A 19,319-nucleotide genomic window follows, 5' to 3' on the forward strand; every position below is an offset into this window, starting at 1 on the left:
TCAGATGTATCTTTAAATGAATTCGTTGACTATGCATTTAATGGTGGTCATATATCAAGAACATGAAAATCATGCAGTCAATTTATTTAAGACTCAGAAGCACTTTAATAGATGATTAACATAAGTAGCAAGAACCGTATACTGAACTACTCTTAAGCAGTAATGTATTGCAATAAGTTATACATGCACTCAGATGTACAAGCACTCATCTTCTTCAGCAGATAAGATATATATGCAATGAAACCGAAAACTCCCGTTTCCATTTAAGACGATGGTATTAAAAAAAAAAAAAATATATATATTATAAATATATATATATATATATATATATATATATATAATAATAATAATAATAATAATCATTCATTTGTACGTACTATCGAAAATTAATGTAAGATAACAGAAGGTCCGTAATATTATTCTCAAACCAGAAAGTAAGATACTGTGTTAAAATGTTTTCAGGGTTGAGACTAAGAGCCTCTGCATTTGTAGACATGACATTTGGTACTGGGACCTAAATCTCTGAAGGTTGGCAATACTGATAAAAAAAGTAAAACCCTCAATGTTAACAGCAGGTTATGTTAATTAATCCATGTCATCGTAAAATTAGGAATTTCATATGTGAAGACATCATGCATATTCTCTTACCAGTGCTTCAGACAGGAGGAATATTAACAGTAATACATACGCACATTACTACTGTGTGAGACAAACGTCTCTCATAACAAAATTCGTTTTCCTGACACACTAAAAAAACCTACTGAAACGTCGCCAGATCCGACTCACCAACAGCCCAAGTCTCAAGTCGCTACTACGAAGTGCATCTTCGCATTTTTTCTTACGGTGCTATTAACGTGTCACCTACACAAAGCGTACCTGTAACGGGGAAAAAAAGGAAACGTTATTCCTGCTGGATAATAGAGAGAGGAAAACAAAAAAAATCCGAGCCCTACATTAAAACAAAATATTTAATTACCCAATTCACCGGGGGCAACGTAATTAATAACCCACCACCACCACCAAAAAAAAAAAAAAAAAAAAAAAAAAAAAAAAAAAAAAAAAAACCAAAAAAAAAAAAAAAAAAAAAAAAAAAAAAAAAAAAAAAAAAAAAAAAAAAAAGACGACGACAACGACTTGACGAAGTCGTGTTCAGGCTTCCGGACGAATGCCGACGCAAAAATGTCAAGGTAAATAACAGTTATTACAATGGAGGAGAACGAGGTGTGTACCTCCGTGTAAGGCGCGATTCCTCTCTGACACTTCCTTCCTTACCTACGACGTCAGTCTAATCATTATTATTATTACATTTTTTTCATTTCCTCCCTCACTATATTAATTTCTCCTGAAGCAACTTTTCTCTTGAAGTCTTTCATTGGAAAGCGTTACTGACAGCGATGTCGCCAAACAATTTTATATGGAAATGTAATTTAAAATATTACATGTGCATTATAAAACAAAATTATACAATGCAATTGAGAATACTTATGTAGTTAAAAGTCTATGACCCACTTTTTACATTTTTTTAATTTCCATTTTTAGCCTTCACGAACTTTCCACAAGACAGGTATCAATAAACCAATAAATTGTTTCAGAAATGACTATTTAATATCTTAATATCTTTCAAAGTGCCAACTAAGTCGTTCGGGATTTCCTTTCACAAATTCTTTAACTGAAATTATTTTTTTTCTTTTTTATGCTTATCTGTGAGGAAATCGACATTTCTATATTGAATGAGCGACATGCTGACTGACCTATCTGAAGTTTTTGTAACGTTGGAGGCGAATGCAAAAGGTTAATCTGAAGAATGAGTTAGCAAATGGTACGTGCCTTTTTCCATCGATTTCTTTTGTGTGTGTGTGTGTGTGTGTGTGTGTGTATTGACTATAATCCCCTAAGCAAGTGATTCAGTTATCACACGTTACCACAAGTGAAAAATGTAGTTCCTGACCGGTTTCGACTTTATTTCCAAGCCAATGACGAAGGACTCATATACACAACCGTTTGAGACTGCAGATCCCCTCCCAAAGGCACGGGTTGTCAAAGTAGGAGTGGCTCCAAAACTCATTTGGCTAAAAAACATCACAATTTACTCTCAAGAGACAATACCGATTACATATATATATATATATACATATAGTATATATATTATATATATATATATATATGATATATGTATATGTATAATATAATATATATATATATATATATATATATATATATATATATATATATGTGTGTGTGTGTGTGTGTGTGTGTGTGTGTGTGTGTGTGTGTGTATTAAAGCACAACGTATAACAGCTATTTAAAATCACGCTACACAAAAAAGGGCGGGAATGTACAAACAATTCAAACAAGTACCACAACACATCCATCTCTTTGTCCTCTTGAATGCTTATCTAACCGGAAGTGACAGACTGACAGCGCCTGTCAACTGGAGTTTTAGGGACAAGACAACGGCTGCTAATAACTAACTTATTAAGCCACAAAAACTCCAGCCAGCAATCACATGTACAGTCCGACAGAACAGATAAGTTATGTTTACACAGTAAAAAGTAAAAGTTGACAAGATACGGCGAGGTTACCACAACTGGTAATTACTCTAAATGATTCCGTTAAGGTACAGTTTCATATGCATCTATTAAGTACACACTGTATGTATGTATGTATGTATGTATGTATGTGTATATATGTGTTAGTTAACACCTTTTCATCAGTTTTAAACAAGACATATTTATAATTTTTCTTATACAACCACACACTACTGCCCATTTAATGATAAAATGCACCTATGCTTTTAAGCTGTGATGCCAGTATGCCAGTGACTTAAATAGCAATTTTGATTTTAAAAGGACATTTGTGTTTTCATATACATTTACACATATACACAAATACAAATATACATATAAAGAAGCGTGGACAAACAGAGACGTAAAAAAAAAAAGTACCAATTTAACCCAAAGACTTAACTTACGTTATTGCAGATCACTCAAGAGATATCCTCGATAACATTTTAATCCATGTTAATAGCCTCCAAAAGTTTACTTCGAAAGGGAAATTCATTCCTAATTTTCCAAATAAATAAAAATCACGTCAAAATGAACTAAAATAAAAAACTTCACTTTCTGCGAACACTTCACAGTAGAAAGTCATAAAATACGAAGTGTATTCATTACTGCATTACGTTGCATGGGGTATGTTATCTCTCTAGAACACCACGGGGAACACTTTCATCTCACATCTAACGAAAGCAAGGCAGGAGCATCTCTGGATGCTGCAACACTCGAGGACCACATTTTCATCTCACATTTCCTTTAAAACATAAACGGTACAAATTACTCCCATAAGCGCTCGTATCACGAGGAATCCACATCGTTCCACGGACAAAGCATCGCACTGAATGTCATTCCACCAGGCGACCGTAACTAAAGTAAGCGCCCGACCCCGGGGAACACCGCAGCGTCCCTCTCTCACTTTTTCTCTCTCTCGTTAGACGTCACAGACACACACACACACATCAGGGCTACGTCAGGAGGTGAAAGTTCCGTGCAAGAGGACGATGATGGGGATGTGCCGTGTGAATCTCATGGGTCAAGCCTCCAGGATACGCAGCCAATGGCCTACTGCTACATAAACCCGGATATACTCACTCACTCGTACCTCTCTCCGAAGTCGGGAGCGGCCTTCGGGGGACGAATATTTCATTCAGAACAAAATAAATAAAAAAAATGTGCCCTAAGCGATGTATTTCGACGTCGCTCGGAGGAACAAGAAGAACCGGCGCTTGTACAGAAGAGGGATTTAACCTAAGTATCAGCAGCTACAGGCTTTGGCAGCAAAGACGACCGGGCAATAAAGTAATTCAATACCAGGACTCTACGTTGGTCCCGTTCAATACTAACATAAATAAATATCAAAATAAATATGAAGGAAGATAAAACGCAAATTTTCGCTACCTCTAATTGCCGTGATTAAAAAAAATAAAGTGAGGTATTCGCACCATCGCAATGAAACGCCAGGATCCTCTATAGTACACGAGTGAAAACAGTTTACCGGCATCCAACATAGTACAGAAAACTATGAAAAGTGAATAAGCACAGTCTCCACCCTGCTAATTATTTTTTACGGCAGTCAAGCACAACACAAACGGATTTATGGGATTTATGTTCTACACAATTGTTCCGAGAAGGAGTAAGGCAAAACACAAATCCTTCTAGTCACAACAAGCTGGAATGTTAATCCAAACACCGTAACAACATCCCACGACTTATTTAACGAACACAAAAAAAGTCTCCGCTAACATCGTTCAGACGTCATCCATGACGATGCGCAGTGACTCTGGAATAACAGTTTTCAGAGCGATTATCGGCTGTTCTGGGTTAGTGTTTTTTCCAGAAAAAAAATAATAAGCCCACAGTTTCTATTAAGAAATGGGGAAAAATATCTACACAGCCGTGAGTATCTTTTATGACAAATACGGCTCAAAACAGACATTTCAGTTTTCAAAAGCCAACAGCCAGAAAATATTTTCTGAGACCAATCTTATACACCCGCAGACATACTGATAAAAAGTCTTCCTCACGTGTGAGTGCGCGCACGCAAGAATGCGCGCGTGCGCGCGTACACACACACACACACACACACACACACAAATGATAATCTTGCACTTTGTTGTTTAAGTTTCTCATTTCATATCATGTTTTGATTCCCTTAATTGAAGTTTGTTTACAGACGCACACACACACACACACACACACACACACACACACAACACACACACACACACACACACATATATATATTAATATATATATATATATATATATAGTATATATATATATAAATATATATATCTAATATATATAAAAATTATATATATATATATATATATATATATATATATCATATATAGTATACATATATATATATATATAATACATATACATATAAATACACACATACTACCCAACACCAAAGATGTCGTACGAACAAGCTGGAAGCAAATGTAAAGCAGATGCTTGCATGTGAAGCCAAACTTTTTCCACGCGAGAAGGTATTTTTCAAACTTGATAAAACTAATCTTACGACAAGAGATAGAGATACGCGAGGCAAAAACGACACAGGTGGAACCAGTAGTCTCTCTCTCTCTCTCTCTCTCTCTCTCTCTCTCATGCAAGGTTATCATTTACGAGCAATAATGGAGGAGGAATTTCACCTGCCGCGTTCCTAATAGGGGTCAGGTCAGCTGATCGTACGCAGGTCTATGATTCATTTGGTGAAAATGAAAAATATCTATCGCAGCATCAGCTGGAATTTTAAAAGTCACCAGATCGAAGAGGAAGGTGGATACTTGATTAAAGCTTGGGTTAACCTTTTGTATTATAGTCCACACAACTAATAACTTCATATACAAAAGGGCTAGTGTTAAATACTAGGATGGAGTGAAATTTACAAACAATTTTAATGTACAAACACAAACACACACATTATACATATAATTACACACACACACACTTTCTTTCCAACTGTATTTCATTCGTTCTTTGACGCTTGTATTAATAAAGACGAAAGCGATTGGAATTCTGCCTATAATTTTCCTGTTGTATTCGCTTATTAAACACACACACACACACACACACACACACACACACACACACATATATACATATATACATATATATATATATATATATATATATATATATATAAAATTTGTGGAGTGCTAATTCGCATAAACTTTTGAGAGGTAGGGTTGCCCCATGCCTTTCTACCTCGGCCAAAACCCACCACAGTCGACTAACCACCATATATATCCTCTACTGGGTCAGGAGAGGCACAACGGATTGTCAGGAAACGGTTCGAGATTATTGTTCTCAAACGGAACCGACTTCGGGTGTCTCTCAGATGAGGTGATGCTGACAACAACTATTTTCTGTGAAATTCTTCAAGAAAGTTTATCTCTCCCAAGGGATTCACAACCACCGTGGGATTTTTTTTTCGAGCAAATTGTGTAAATAATAAAAAATGATTGCACTAAATGGTACCAAGATCTAATATACCACATCTCTCTCTCTCTCTCTCTCTCTCTCTCTCTCAAACACACTGAGCATGCTGATTCATCCAGCTTATAAAAAAAAAAAAAAGTCTTAAAATTTAGGTTAAATCGTTCCTCAGAAGAAAAGGCTTCTACATAATATGTCAGGTTAAATTAAACACAGAGACTTCCTCGTCCAGTATACACATACTATAATCGACAAAGCAGAGAACTGAACTTTTCAAACTTTTACCTAGGTACCCAAAACAGTCCCACCCCTTCTGGATTCCATTAAACGTTAAGCGTACGCTGTGACACACACACACACATACTACACACACACACACAAATACATATGTCGCGACTCAAGGAATCAGTTTGATTGGTTAGTCAGAGTTTAACCTAAAAATATCCGGAGTGTGACCAGCTGGCGAAGAGGATAAGAGACCTAATGTGGACGTCTGGACTAGGCACAAACAACGGAGATCCACCAGGAGACTTGATAACTAATGACTATCAATTAATTCAGACGAAAAAAAAAGATAATGCGAGTAATTCTTTGTTATTTTTCCATTAATCTCATGATAAAACATGACTAGTACATATATTAATATTATGAAATCCTACGGATATAAAGACAGATATACGCTTATTATTATCAATTATTATTACTGAAATAGTAAAAAAAAATACTAAAATGGGATGTTGTGCGATTCAAGGTTGCCAAACATCATTTTAACTCTAATATGCAATGTCCTCAGAAGGGAAGTAATAAGATAGGATGACTAATAGGAATGAGAGAGAGAGAGAGAGAGAGAGAGAGAGAGAGAGAGAGAGAGAGAGAGAGAGAGAGAGAGTCTCTTTTAAAATCACATTAGCGAATGATTTGGGAAACTGAAAATTGTCTGTTGAGAAATATGTTGGATTAAGTTTATTTTTTCTTTCCTTTTTCCAAAAGCAGGATTGGAGGAAGATGGTGGGGTAGAGAAGTAAATTCCAATGAACGAAACTATAACTCGAAGAGGTGCAAGAAGAAGCCAGAGCAGGAACGAAAACGGTTGGAATCGCCAGGTTGGAATTAGACAAATTTTTCCAGGGCTGTTGGAATTCGCAACTCTCATCATCTGACGGGGAAAAGTATCACCTAGGGGTTTAAAAGCCTTCGGAGGAGGAATAATTATTGGGAAAAGATACAATACAAAGAATTAAGAGTGCAAATATACCTTGCGCAGAATTATAATTATAGGGAAAAGATAAAACTAGGAGAATTACGGTGAAAATATACATTGCAAAGATAAAGGAAAACGATACATCGTAATTACAGAAAAATATTGTGCAAAGATATATAAAACTATTTGTGAAACATACTTTGAAATATATATATATATATATATATATATATATATATATATATATATATATAATATATAATATATATATATATATATTCTTAATATTATATAATATAATAAATATATATATATAAGTGAGTGTGTGTGTATGTGTGGTAATTCCTGATTTAGTGACCGCTGTGTTACTAACAGCTACTCTGTATGATCAAACAGATTAATGCTGATAACCACCTCTCTAAACCATCAAGATACAATCTCATACATGTAGGGCGTATGAATAATAAATTAGCGAATGTTTCACCGCCATAAAAAAAAATTCATAAGACACCAAATAAAAAAAAATAAACATAAACAGAAAACATTGCGTGCATCTCTGATCAATCAGTCAGGCTCGGACTCGGTAGGAATGGATGAAGCAGTTATGTTTCGACCTTGCCAAAAACGTTGAGGTTTTTTTTTCGCTATTATGATACTTTGCTTTTCAGCTTCTTTCTTTTATTCAGCAGAAATTTTACTTGAAAACAATGGAGCTAAAAGGTTTCACACTACACCAAAGGTACTGAACTACAGACTTCTCCCGCTCGATCCCATATTCGAAGCAACTGTCGCGACTGGTCAAGTCTAGAGTATTTTCTCCATAGTCATAATACGTAAGGTTCAACCCCGATAAAAAAAAAAAGATCAACACAAAAACCACTCCTCATGAATACTGAGTAATGTTTACATCATTAAAAGGAGGTTAAGGCTTTGTAGTGTGTTTTTAAACAATACTGCATCCCACTATGCATTCATGATCGACGCTATGAGAGGCTACTTTTATTTCTTACCAGTCAATTCTTTATATTTTAGTCCCCTTCTTTTCTTCTCCACTTCACTTTTCCATCCGCTTGCACACTTTTACTTCTGTTTACTTTTCTTCCATCCTCTTTATATCGCATTTAACTTCTTTTGAGTTCCTCTTCCGGTCCTTAGTACATATATTTGATAGAGAACTTTTCATGAAAAAATCTGATCGATAATTTTTCGTATAATGTGTTTCTTTATTTAAAAAATCGAGAGGGGAAATTTATCATTAAAAATATTTGAGAGCATTTTCCATAAGAATGAGAGAGAGAGAGAGAGAGAGAGAGAGAGAGAGAGAGAGAGAGAGAGAGAGAGAGAGAATTTTTCGTATAAATCTTCCTCTCTAGAAACATCACCCGCTATGCATCATTTTTTTTTACAAACAAATTCCCTCGTCTCAAATTCATCAGACCCTTTTTCAATAAATTCAACATCAAAGAAATCTGAAGAACTACTCAAGTATTATTCAGTGACCTTTCGAATGTACTCCAGACACCCACTTTACATATTCAAAAGCCTCTTTTACATGAATCAAAAGGTCAATTTTTTTTTAATGTCCCGGCTGCTAAAAATAAATAAATAAATAAATAAAAAATTCTGAAGCACCACTTTCAACTTCTTCTTTCATTCATTTACTTCGCAATGGAAAAAAAAAAACTCTTGAGTCTTTTCATTAGGGGTTAAAAGGTTAAATATGGAATTTTAGTTGACGTTTTTATTGGGTATTGAATAAAATATGTAATTAGGTCTCAATACCTAGCTGATTACCTGGTTGGATGGAAGGGTACATTGATTAAATCATTTTGTAATGTGGGCATCTTTTAGTAACTTTGTTATTAATGGGCCATACATAACCTTTACAATGTCACAAAAAGCCACATTCTTTCCATTCGACAGTAATGTAAGATATCAAAGAAAACTTCTTTATTTCTAGCAACCATTACTAATTTAGAAAAAGGTGCAATTAATTCTGGATACGTAATACCTTTGAAATTGGTCAGCAGAAACAGACATCAAAGTAAATGAATCCCTCACTTCATCAAAGGGCAACAAATCCTTAACTGAGATTAGACCTGATTGACTGTTTGGGTTCCGTACACTTGCGTTACAATAACGATGATTATCCCCCCGAAAGGGACTGGTAGGTCTCCACTTACTACTGAATCTTAATACCACACACGACCGAGACTTATCCAGCATCCTAGTTAAAAGATGAATTTTTCAAAATTAAACACATACTACCTCAAGGAATGAATATTATGAAAAAGACAAGGATTCTAAAACGCAATATATCTAGATGTTAAGCCTCATAAACATAACAATATAACAAATATAAACAAGAAAGCCATTACTGCAAGAAACGGGACGAATAATTCTGTTTCCACCCTCCTCCTGCAAACCTGTTTGTCTGGCTAGGTACGAAAGACAGCAACCTAGGGTTCCAGCGCAGCGTAGCGCGCGTCATCAAGTTCCTAATAATAATATAATAATGATAATAGTGATAATGGTAATAATAATAATAATATAATAATAATAATCACCATCTGCGACAATAAATGATCAAGGTGATGGAAAAACAAGCATTCAATTAAACAAGTCTGCGCTCAAAGGACGTCATATTTCAGCACGTCGGACTATATCCTTATCTCTATGTCACATCTCGAAAGAACTAGCACTCGAGATAGCAAGTTATCTTCGATACATCGCACTTAAACCAATTTAGCTCCGGCGCATACGGACGTCCTCCCATTGTTCCTTAATAGACCTGATATCTTCGAAGTTCGAAGTGTGGCGTTTCAGTTATCGCGGAGTCGTGATTTCTCTAATCGACGGTATCGCCCGACAGAGACGGGGACACGGGCTAGCGGGTGGAATGCGAGCGATTATATTTAATGGGGGGGGGGGGGGGGAGGGGATTTTAAGGGGGGGGGGGGCGCGCGATCATATTCAACTGGGGGAGATGGGGAGTAATTTGCAAAATTACTCCCCAAGTTCTAGTTCATTTAGAGAGTTTCCTTTACGGATAAAAGGAGATTACTATCAAAATGCATAAAATAATTAAATAATAATAATAATAATAATAATAATAATAATAATAATAATAATAATAATAATAATAATAATAATAATGGAGAAACAAAAATTCCACAGTTATGTATATTTGCAGTAACTGTGGATTTGTTTCTCCATTTGAAAACTCATGTTACTATGAGGATTTTTAATAATAATAGTAGGACTGAAGAGGGATACGGTGCAGTATCCGAAAGTCTCTCCCTGTAATTTTTAGCATTGTACAATAATATATTTTAATACTACTGTGGCTTTTAATTGTAAATAATAATAATAATAATAATAATAATAATAATAATAATAATAATAATAATAATAATAATAATAATAATAACAACTGTACCCATAATCTCAGGAACACTAGGCACGATCCCAAGATCCCTGAAAAGGAATCTGGAAAAACTAGAGGCTGACGTAGCTCCAGGACTCATGCAGAAGAGTGTGCTCCTAGAAACACAGCGCAAATATTAAGAAAAGTGAAGGACTCCTAAGGAGGCAGGATGCAACCCGGGACCCCACACTACAAGTATACCCAGTCGAATTTGAGGACTGTGATAGAGCAAAAAAATAAAAAAAATAAAATAATAGCGCTGGGGTCATACCCAACGCTAAAAACTACTATCATAAAGATATTAAAATATAGGCTAAGTACGACAAGTCTCTCAGTGGGATTAAGACGACATTGCTACACCTAATTATGAAAACAACCTATAAATGTTTAAATATAAATATATTTTACGTTCGTCGATGTCAGTTCAAAAATATATATGTGTGTGATCATATATGTGCGCGTGTGTATTTTCTATGAAAAAAATCCTGAAAACTGAAGATCTAAATATAAAATACCAAATGGTGATATTTCAACATTCACCCAATACTCATTTTCTTTCCATGCAACTCAGTTGTCAAAAAAAAGGAGAGAGAGAGAGAGAGAGAGAGAGGCCCCACTCACCCCTTGGACCGAGCGCGGCACAAAAGCGACAGATAAGAAGACCTTCTTCGTCTGTCGCTCGGCAGATGACAACTGGGGAGACGAGAAAAATACTCGAACCGATACTAAATGGGGAGTAGTCGTTTAAACTGGAGGCAATCTCGAGGAGGAATCGTTCGATTCAATCTCCTCTGGGGGACCTGCTTTTGTTTGTGTCTGCTTGGCAAGACCCGAGAGAGAGAGAGAGAGAGAGAGAGAGAGAGAGGAAATTTTTTTTTAAATCATATTAGCGAACAATTGAGAGAGAGAGAGAGAGAGAGAGAGAGAGAGAGAGAGAGAGGAGAGAGAGAAATCATATTAGCGAAACAATTGAGAGAGAGAGACCTTACAGACCTTACAGTTCGTTCGGGTTGCCCCAGGTCCCGCCTCAGTGTGAGGCGCCTCTAATGTCTACCAGAGAGTTGCTAGTACATCTTCCGGTATATTTTGCATCTTCCAATCTTGGATGGTCTGGGATGCAGTTTAGATATTTGTCGAGCTTATTCTTAAACACATCTACGCTCACTCCTGATATTATTCGCCTCATGACTGAGGCTGGCCAACGCCATTGAAATAGGACGCTGCATTATTTTCGATGCTGGTGCCGTAGTGGATTAATTGTCCTGTGTGGGCTTTCCTTATTTTTTTCCTGTATTAGGTTTTGGGCACTATTAATGCTACACCTTCTGCTTGCCTCTTTCCTGATATTTTTAGTTCCCCATGATATTTTCTGTTTTATTCCTTCAAATCTGTTTGCCCATGCCTGAATTATCATGGTAAGCGTTCTCTTTCTCCTTTCTAGATCCTATATAATTTTTAAGGATTGTAGTCTTTCCCAGTAGTCTAGGTGCCTTAACTTCTTCTATTCTTAGCTGTAAAGGACCCTTTGTACACCTCTCTATTTTGTGCAATATCCTTTTGATAGTGGTGGGTACCATAATCATATTTGGGCAATATTCAAGTGGACTAGCGAACAAATATGTTTTATAAAAGCATAATCATGGTTGTTCAGCTTTTTCTTGTTTTGAAGTGCCGTAAGCAACATTACGCCATTTTTGCTTTACATTTTTGCGCCAACAGAATGGCTATTTTGATCATTGCATACCAAATTGTTGCCTATCATCATCACACCAAGGTCTTTAACTGCTTCTTATTTTGTGATTGTCTCATTATTAGGTCCCTATATGCATATAGCTTTCCTTCTCTGTCTCCATAATTTATTGATTCAAATTTTATCAGAGTTAAATACATCCTATTTACCTCTGCCCAATCATATACTTTGTTAAGGTCTCTTTGTAGAGCGTTCCTATCTTCATCACAAGTAATTCTCTACTTATTCTTGTGTCATCAGCGAAACTACTCACTACCGAATCCTTAACATTGCTGTCTATGTCTTCAATCATAATAACAAACAATATTGCAGCTAGCACCGTACCTTGTGGCACACCGGATATTACCTTGGTTTCATCCGATTTCTCATCGTTTGCAATAACATCTGTTTTCTGTTGTGTAAAAATTCTTTTTAACCATCTTCCTACTTTATCTACGATATTGTGTTTTCTAATTTTCTTTGCTAATATATTATGGTCTACTTTGTCAAAAGCTTTTGCAAAGTCTAGATAAACCACATCTGTTTCATTTCCGCTTTCATATTTTTGAATATGTTCTCACGGTGGACTAACAGTTGGGTTTGTGTACTTTTTTCCGGGTACGAAACCGTGTTGTCCTATATAAACAAATTAATTTTATTTAAATGTTTCATAATGTTTTTCTTCATTACCCTTTCATACACTTTCATAATATGTGATGTTAGACTCACAGGCCTATAATTACTTGCCTCTAGTCTTGATCCACTTTTGAAAGTAGGGTGATATATGCTAATTTTGTGCTCATCATAAATCTTCCTGTATCTACACTTTTGTAAATTAATATTGCAAGTGCTTTGCGATAGAAGAACTACTTTCTTTAACAAAATAGCAGGGACTCATCCGGCCCTGCAGCAGCTCCATTTTTAATTTCATAATTGCCTGCACAATATCAGCTTCATTAATTTCTATGTCAGCTAAATATTCACTATTTTCGTCCCTTACTTCTATATCATTATCTTCATTATCTATTCTAGGGGTGAATTCTCTCTTATATCGTTCTGCCAGTATGTTGCAAAATTTCCTTTTTTTCATTCGTTAATCTCCCTTCAATTCTCAGAGGGCCTATTTCTATTCTTCTTTTATTCATCTTCTTCGCATATGAGTATAAATAGTTTGGGGTTTGCTTGATTTAATAGGGTTTTTTCTTCCAAGTCCCGTTTTTCATTTTCTTTTGATTGTATAATCTTTTGTTCTGCATTTTCTATCTTGCTTTTTAGTTCTATAACTTTCCATGCATTTTTTTCTTTTGCAAGACCTTTTTTCCACTTTCTGATTTTCTGGAACAAGATCCTTCTGTCTCTTGGTATGCATGAATGATGTTTTACTTTTCTTCTTCGGTATATATTTATCCACTATTTTCTCCAATATTTTATATAATATCTCCGTATTTACCCTTATGTCATCACTTACGAAAATGTTATCCCAATCTTTGTTTAATTCTTCATTAATTTCTGACCATTTTTTATATTTTTACTGTAGAAGTTGTATTTTCCATATCCTTCCCACTTTTTCATTTCTTGCTTATCTCTATTTTCACTTGCTTTGGAATGAACTGTTATCTCTATGACATTATGATCTGAAATACTCGCATTATAAACTATTATTCTTTAACATAATTCATCTCGTTCACAAATACTAGGTCTAAAGTATTTTCCTTTCTTGTTGGCAGGTGATTTATTTGTTGAATGTTGTATTCTAGTAGCATATCTAATAGCTTTTCAAATTGCCTCTTATCTTCTGCACTACTATTACTCTCTTTTTTATATGTATAAGTACAACCACAGTCTCCTATTCGTTCTTTCCATTCTACGAAAGGAAAGTTGAAGTCACCAGATAGGAGAATAGTCCAGTCCTTGTGATTTCTACATATATCATCCCAATTTTTCAATTATTAAGTCAAACTCTTTAGTATTAGGAGGTCTATATATTACTATGTTCATCAATTTTTCAGATTCAAATTCTACGCTATTTAGTTCACATTCTGAGTTACTATATTTCTCATATATTTTTTCCTTGTTTTTTGTCTTTCCCATATATTGCGGTTCCCCCTTGATTCCTATTTTTTTCTATCTGATCTATAAGTTTGGAACCCTTTTATTTGATCATCATTCCCAGTCTCTTGGGAATACCATGGTTTTCACTTATATTCATTATATCTATTTTTCTTTTCATTTTGGGTTAGTTCTTCTAAGTACTCACTATTTTTCTTTTTGAGTTACTCGTAACTAAACCCTGCGCATTCATCACTATGATGGTTTGCGTGTTTTCTCCTTCATTTAATATTGGTAGTAATAAGGATTTTTCCCATGTCTCTTTCCTGTTCTGGTATGTTGTTCTTTTTTTCATTTCCAGAAATTCTGACATTAAAAAATCCAACTTTTCCCATAATATTTGATCTTCCTTCATCATAATTATTCATTTTGTGTCTGAATCTGCAAATTTTCTCCGTTTCTGCAATATCCTCTTGCATAATAAATACAGTTATTATCTCTTGAGTAGAATTTCGGAGCTGATCTTTGAAATTTTTTTTGCTGACACCTCTGCATATCTCATTGGTGGTTTGCTTTTTTCTCTTTTACCTGATATTCTTGATTTCTCTCTTTATTGTTTCTTTCTTTTTATTTTTGGATTTTATTACTTGGTTGGTTATTTATTTGATTATGATTCATGGCTACAGGGTGCTATATTTGCATTTTTTGTCGAACTTACATCCTTTTCCTTCTTTTAGGTTTTTACATATTTTTGGATGCAGATCTCTGCAATCATCCCCATAGCCATCTAAGTATGCACATTTACCATATATTTCATAGTTTGACATACCTTAGGATGTTTGTAAGTAACATCTTTCTCCAAATCTGCAATTCCCTCTTTTCAAAAGGTGCAGATTTTGTCTTTCTTGTCTATTTTTCCTCTCCTTCCCCGTCATTGTGTAGATCTGGGTAGAGCCTCTTCGGGATTTGTTTTCTCGTTTGTCATATCGTAATTTATTTCTTCGTAGGTATGCTGCTTTATTGCCTCATATGTAGTATCAATGAGTATCTCTGCATCCATACTTTTATCTTGTTCTTTGTTTTCCTTATTTTTTTTCTGTCATTTCATTTTTGTTTACTTCTCTTCCGTTTTCCTCTTCTTCTTTTCTTCTTCTTCTTCCTCTTCTTCTTCATCCTCAACTATTTGTACATTCAATCTTGATTTAATAACTTGTCTATCCATGATAGACATGTTGAACAAAAAATTCTTGTATCTTTTCTCAAATCTTGCATTACCTCAGCACACTGTGGATGGGTCGGAATGTTTGCATGCAGCACATTTTCTGATTAGGGTTTTGTGGATTGACTATGCTATACCAAACCTTACACAGTTTGCATGCTTTTGGCATTCTTTTTCCTAATGCATCAATTAGGATATTCACAAGATTCACCTTATTCATTTCTTTGTTCGGAATGTGTTGGTTTATGGATATTCTTCATGAGTCTCTTGACCACTTGGATTTTATTTGGAACTTCTTCAATTATTTTCAAGATGTTTCATTAGATTTGTTCCAGTTTTGAAGGATTATATCCTTCTAATATATCTATGAATGCTTTTGTATCTTTTTGGTTAGGACTGTTGCTGATTTCATAGATGAGAAATGCCAGTTCCCTTCCTGCTACCTCATCGTATTGCGAATCCGCCAAGCAAGCTAAATTACGCCACCTCTTCCCGAGAGAGAGAGAGAGAGAGAGAGAGAGGAAAATCTTTTTTAAATCTATATAGCGAAAAACAAAAAAACAATTGAGAGCATTGAGAGGAGAGAGAGAGAGACGACGAGAGAGAGAGGAGAGGATAAATCTTTTTTATTAAAATCAATTAGCCGAAACAATTGAGAGAGAGAGAGAGAGACGAGAGAGAGAGAGAGGAAAATCTTGTTAAAAACCATATTAAGCTCGAAATTTAAGAAAGCGACGGAACAAAACAATTGGAGAGGGAGGAGAGGGAGGACGAGGAGAGGTAAGGAGACGAAGGAGAGGAGAGGAAAATACTTAGGTTTAAAAAACCAATACTTAGCGAACATTTCAGAGAGGAAATTTTTTTTAAATCATATTAGTGACAAATTCAGAAAAACAGAGAGAGAGAGAGAGAGAGAGAGAGAGAGAGAGAGAGAGAGAGCCATTAAGCAAGTGAAGACGGACATAGAATACAAACATGAGCGTCCACGCCAGCATAACAAAAAGCAAAGCCTGTTTTTCTTCTCCATGACAGCCGTGAGAATGAAGAGAACGCATTCCCCAGTAATTCCTAAGCACAAGGCTTGACTTGTCATGACGACGTTAGGGAACTGTAGTTGCATAACATGAGGTATTCTGAAGGAAATATAAAAACTGTAGCTGGTCATATACGATCTAGTTCTCAAATACAAAGGGGAAAATATTGATTATTTTTGAAGTTCTCAAGGGAACTGTGTCAGGTGCAATCTTACAACATGAGGCCTAATGATCCTTTTTTTTTTTTTTTTTTTTTTTTTTTTTTAATTTAGAGTTAAAATCGCTTTCATGAATTTAAGAAATTTAAGAGAAAAATACTCAAAATCATCCCGTGAAATCCAACGAAGAAAACCTTCACACTTAATTACTACAAGAAATTCTTACTAATACAAATCTCGCGCACTTTATATAAAATGTGCAAATTATTTTTCAAAAGTCTATTTAAAAAATACCACCTGCATTTGTTACTTGTTAACTAGTAGAACAAATCTAGTTAAAACCAATAAGACTATTCACAGCTCTTGCACACAACGAATGTTCAATTAAAACCAATAGCGCTTGTGAATAAGCAAGGTTGACACAGATTCAATTAAATATAAAACTACACTTTTTAAACTTTAATCAAATATCTCATTCATTAGATACCTTCACTTTGGATCTGGGTATCGACATCATAAACAATATGATAACAAACACTGGCACCTTCTCTCACCCACTTCTTATTTGGTGAATGTTAGGTCTTCAAAAAGGATATTTATAATTATACCAAAATGGGAAAAATCCCTTGTTTTGGATTTCAAATTTGATTCCAGTACAGAAACAAGGCTCGAGTACATAGCATGGAAATTTGATACAACACAAGTTCAATGTGACTTAATGCACTTTTGTGCTTTGTCCTAGAGCAGGCACAATAACTCTAATTGAACACTACCAAGTGACTGAATACTATCACCTGACTGAACGCTATGAAGTGACTTAATACTGTTACCTGATTGAAAGCTATGAAGTGACTGAATACTGTTACCTGGCTGAACGCTATCAAGTGACTGAAAACTATCACCTGATTGAACGCGCTCAAGTGACTGAATACTGTCACCTAACTGAACGCTACCAAGTGACTGAAAACTACCACAAAACATCGCACGATTCCCAGTTGACTTAGGAGTGCATCCGCATTCTGAATTTAACTGGGAATCGTTTAAGTATTCCTGTAACTTCCGTTAATTCACTTAGGACATACAGTGGAAGTTTTTACGTTGAGTACGAAACACACACTACTGCAAAAACCAACCTCAATAATTTAGAGAAAAGTGTTACAAAAAGTGATTGAGATTTATAGATGCTTTTAAGGAAAATGCTGAGGAAGTTACTATTGTGTGAAAATAAATTATGCCAGTATATTACTGTCCGACTGGGACTAATATCGGTAATAATCAATGAAAGACCACATGAATGTTTTATTATATTTTGCACTATAGATTCAAATTATTGCACTTTAGGCACCGCTACCACTAATGGCTTTTGTGTATGCAAATTCAGGTATGCCTGCATTAAATATACTTTTAAGAGAGCCCGTTGCAAATGCAATTACAAAAAGGTAATCTAATTACAAATGGACCCACACGGAAAGTTCAAATTCTGAAGAAGAGTAGGATAAATAGTTAGTAACATCGTTTAAATGGCAAAATGTTTCGTGCCCTAATAAATTTTCTTAAGCTTTGGTAAAAAAAAAATGAAGAACTATGGTAAAAACAAAACATTAGTTTCAACGCCTTGTCCCTTCCACAATTATAGAAGGGGGTATTCCCCACGTAGCTCGAGAGAATACACGTTATTTTTTTTCACTCTTCTTTTTTTACGGAATAAATTTCCACATTCATCTTGCCGCAAAAATTACAGGGGGGCGAGAAGCTGTTTGCTTTAGTAAATTAGGCAGGGGGAAGGCTTCCATTCAAGAGAACGGAAGGGGGGCAAATAGCTCGAAGCCCCTTCAGTTCGCTCATCGACTGAAAGAATGAGCTTGGAAAAATTCTGGATACATTCGAACGTAAATATACACGAAGAACGAGAGAGAGAGAGAGAGAGAGAGAGATATGCTCTATGTATAGTAAGTAGTCTAGGATCGTGAAAGAGTACAAGTCTGTATGTACTATATGTCCTTATTCGTTTTACAAACCTACCCACTACCAGAATCCTGGGTCAATGAACACGTCCATTCATTAGCGTGTCCTTTGCATATCACACATTCGCAGTCCACTATAGTAAACACACACATATATACAACAAAATTAGAAGTAACAAGAATTGAGAAGAAATAGCCACAAACTCCACAATTAACAATACAGTATTTCACACAAGGCGCGAGCTATTCGGTCATGAATTTCTGCATAAAAACCAGATCCATAAAACAATACGAATAAAACAGTCGAACCTCGACGTCGATTATTCGTATTCGTACCAAATAAAAGAAATATTTTTACGCGACCCTTAATTAGTGAGTCTGTTAATTGCATGAAAGATGTATATATCCAACCCACGTCTATATGCAGATGAAAGTGTGGGGAATCTGTCTGAGAGAGAGAGAGAGAGAGAGAGAGAAGATAACGTCATATTCACTACCAGGAATATATTTAACTTTAGGAATAAAGTTCAACTTTTGCT

General features: G+C 35.3%; 1 protein-coding gene across 14 annotated transcripts in view; it reads right to left on the reverse strand.

Moving 5' to 3' along the window:
• LOC135197747 (uncharacterized) overlaps nt 1-19,319 on the reverse strand; it is a 530,867-nt gene that overhangs the window by 17,890 nt on the left and 493,658 nt on the right. For 4 of the 14 annotated variants that reach the window (XM_064224820.1, XM_064224819.1, XM_064224815.1 and 1 more), the window contains one exon: nt 787-876. The exons of 8 other annotated variants lie outside the window; for them this stretch is intronic. The gene's annotated coding sequence lies outside the window, so the exon portion shown is untranslated. Of the gene's footprint in view, nt 1-786; nt 877-2,971; nt 3,488-19,319 lie in introns of those variants that run through there. 2 more of the 14 variants (XM_064224822.1, XM_064224818.1) reach the window with 1 other exon arrangement.

This window comes from Macrobrachium nipponense, chromosome 21 (genome assembly GCF_015104395.2).
Source record: "Macrobrachium nipponense isolate FS-2020 chromosome 21, ASM1510439v2, whole genome shotgun sequence".
Taxonomy (NCBI): Eukaryota; Metazoa; Arthropoda; class Malacostraca; order Decapoda; family Palaemonidae; genus Macrobrachium; species Macrobrachium nipponense.